Raw genomic sequence first — 3,815 nt, forward strand, 5'->3', positions numbered from 1 at the left:
TATCATCTTCCCACTGCTGCAACCACACCCATAAGGCATTTGCCACCATCCATGAATCAGTATAAAGATGAAGCATTGGCCACCCTTCCCTTCAGCCACATCTGAAGCCAGCTGAACAGCCTTTACCTCTGCGAATTGACTTGATTCTCCTTTACCTTCAGTGGCCTCTGCAACTTGTCGTGTGGGGCTCCATACAGCAGCTTTCCATCTGCGATGCTTCCCTACAATACGACATGATCCGTCTGTGAATAGGGCAAATTTCTTTTCGTTTTCTGGTAGCTCATTGTATGGTGGTGCCTCTTTAGCACGTGATACCTCTTCTGTAGGTGGTGTTTCAATTTTTTTACTCTCAGGCCATTCCGTGATCACTTCTAGAATTCCAGGACGGCTGAGTTTTCCCATTCGAGCTCGTTGAGTAATAAATGAATTCCACTTACTCCAAGTGCCATCAGTAGCATGATGGGTGGAGGGAACCTGTCCTTTAAACATCCAGTTTATTACTGGCAAGCGAGGTGCTAGAAGAAGCTGAACCACTGTCTCAACTACTTCAGAAGCAGCCCGAACCCCCTCATACACAGCTAAGATCTCCTTCTCAGTCGCAGTGTAGCGCTCCTCAGACCCTTTATATGCTTGACTTCAGAATCCTAGGGGTTGGCCTCGGGTCTCTCCTGAGGCTCTTTGCCACAAACTCCAGGTGGGACCTTTCTCTCCAGCAGCAGTGTAGAGGATGTTCTTCACATCCTGTCCCATCCGTACTGGCCCCAGGGCCACGGCACGGGCTATTTCTTGTTTTATCTGCTCAAAAGCATGCTGCTGCTCAGGACCCCATGAGAAATTATTCTTCTTCTGTGTTACCTGATAGAGGGGTCTCACTATGTGGCTGTAGTTTGGGACATGCATTCTCCAAAAGCCCACTACTCCCAGAAAAGATTGGATCTCTGTTTTGTTGGTGGGCGGAGACATAGCAGTGATTTTGTCAATCACATCTGCTGGGATGTGACGACGTCCATCTTGCCATTTTATACCTAAGAACTGGATTTCCTGGGCAGGCCCCTTCACCTTGCTGCGCTTAATGGCAAAACCAGCTTGCAAAAGAATTTGGATTATTTGTTTTCCTTTCTTGAAAACCTCTGCTGCTGTATGGCCCCACACTACAATATCATCAATATACTGCAAGTTCTCAGGAGCATTACCCTGTTCCAAGACGGCTTGGATTAACCCATGGCAAATGGTTGGGCTGTGCTTCCACCCTTGAGGTAAACGTTTCCAGGTATACTGAATACCTCTCCAGGTAAAAGCAAACTGTGGCCAACATTTTGCAGAAAATGGGATGGAAAAGAAGGCATTAGCAATGTCAATGGTGGCATACCACCTAGCTTCTTTTGACTCCAGTTCATACTGGAGTTCTAGCATGTCTGGTACAGCAGCACTTAATGGAGGTGTGACTTCATTCAGGCCACGGTAATCCACGGTCAGCCTCCATTCCCCACTGGTTTTACGCACTAGCCATATGGAGCTGTTAAAAGGTGAGTGAGTTTTACTAATCACTCCCTGATTCTCTAATTGGCGAATTAGCTTGTGAATGGGGAGCAATGAGTCCCTATTGGTGCAGTACTGCCTTCTGTGAACCACTTCGGTGGCAATTGGTACCTCTTGGTCTTTTACCTGGAGCAACCCCACAGCAGAAGGATCATCTGACTGACCAGGTAAAGTTGACAGCTGCCTAACACCGTTTGTGTTAACAGCAGCTATCCCAAAGGCCCATCGATACCCCTTGGGATCCTTAAAATATCCCATCCTAAGGTAATCGATACCCAATATACATGGAGCCTCTGGACCAGTCACAATAGGGTGTCTCTGCCAGTTTTTACCAGTGAGGCTTATTTCGGCCTCCAACATAGTCAATTCTTGGGAACCCCCAGTCACTCCATGTATATATATTGGTTGTGTCCCTTGGTGACTTGAGGGCATTAGGGTGCATTGTGCACCCGTGTCCACCAAAGCTTTATATTTCTGTGGTTGAGATGTGCCAGGCCACTTAATCCACACAGTCCAGTATACTCTATTGTCCCTTTCCCTCCCCTGGCTGGGGGCAGGGCCCCTCTATTGTTTACCTCGGTGGCTTGCAGCAACTGGAACTTTCCCCTTCTTGGAAGAGTTCACCTTGGTTGTTGTTTCGCATTGTAATTCTGTCACTCGTGCCTGAAGTGCAGAAGTGGATGAATTACACCACTTCCTCATGTCCTCCCCATGACTACAGAGGAAAAACAACAAGGCAAGACGTGTAGTCTTATCGTTGTCCTTTGCTTGAATACGAGGACGTCTCTTTTTTATGGTTGAGATTTTCAATAATACGGGTTGAGAGGAACTGATGTTGTTTAGCTTTCTCAATAGGCGATCGTGGAAATCCTGGTTTCCATCATCTGGTACCACCATGGATTCATCTACATCAGGCACTGTCATGGTTTTGTAATTTTGTAATTTTGCTATCAGTATTCCACATCATAACATCATGTCAAGTATGGATACTTCTGTTGAATGTGCAGTCCACAGAAGAAGACCACATATCCCAGAGAACAATAGGAGTAACAATAAGTCACGGGACCAGGACTCTATATAATCTCGTTCCCAGGCTGGAGTGCCTGGTCAACTATTAACACCATAATTTGGTGTTGTGGAATTGTGCAGATATATAGCCTAATAAGGTGGATACTGATGGAGACACCTGCCTGGTATTTTTACGAGATGTGGTATGGTCAGAATTTTGGCATCTACACCCCAGATGGAATTGTGAATCTTACAAACACTTGCATCCCAGATGGAACAGGCAATTTTACAAATACTTGCATCCCAGATGGAACAGGCAATTTTACAAACACCACCATGTTTAATTCATTGTACAGGCTACAAAAACCCTTTTTATTTAGGTTGTACTCTCAGATTTCCACACGCTTTTCAATAACTGAGATAGGGTTCATACTTGCATTCATGTTATCACTATCAATGCATGCATATATGTTCCTATGCATTCGTTCTATGCGGAAGTCTCCTCCAGAACCAGAGAAGGATGACTGGCAGGGAATATGGAAAGGTTTAGGAAAAGTCTTAGAAGCATGGGGACCCGCAGTGTCATGGGATTTCACTCTTGAACACCTAAGGGACCCTAAGAAATTAAGTGAGTATTTGGGTCAGAGATCTAAGGAGGTAAACCTTATGTGGGGTTTGGCTTATGCATACCGTGCTTTGTATCATACTATTCTGGAGAGAGAGAGTTTCCGATCTGAGATTCAAGCCCAAGTTAATTCTGATCAGTCACAGGAGGCATCAGTAGCAATATCAGTTGCCCCTGTGGAAGGCAAGAAATGGAAACGGGTGTCCATGCGTCTAGAACGAAAAGAAGGAGAAGCACAGGGGGGGGCAGCAGAAGACCCAGGTGCCGGGCATGGAGAAGTACCGAAAAAAGCAAAGGCAAAAACCAAGAGGCATGAAGAAGAGACTGATGATGAGGAGGAAATCACCTATTGTCGACCTCTGAAGCTGACTGAAATCCAAGGCTCAAGAAAGGAGTTTACACGGCATCAAGATGAAGGTATCCTTGCTTGGTTGCTTCGCTGCTGGGACAACGGGGCCAACAGCTTGTCTCTAGATGGTAATGAAGCTCGCCAACTAGGAAGCATTGCCCAAGATGCAGGTATCGACAGAGGGATTAGCAGATGTTCGGATGGAGCTGCCACTCTCTGGTTGCGGCTGTTAGAAGCCGTGAGAGAAAGGTACCCCTATAAGGATGCTTTGAAGCCTAAATTTGATAGTTGGAA

The sequence above is a fragment of the Coturnix japonica genome, chromosome W (genome assembly GCF_054131305.1).
Source record: "Coturnix japonica strain WE chromosome W, WE-NBRP24, whole genome shotgun sequence".
NCBI classification, from domain to species: Eukaryota; Metazoa; Chordata; class Aves; order Galliformes; family Phasianidae; genus Coturnix; species Coturnix japonica.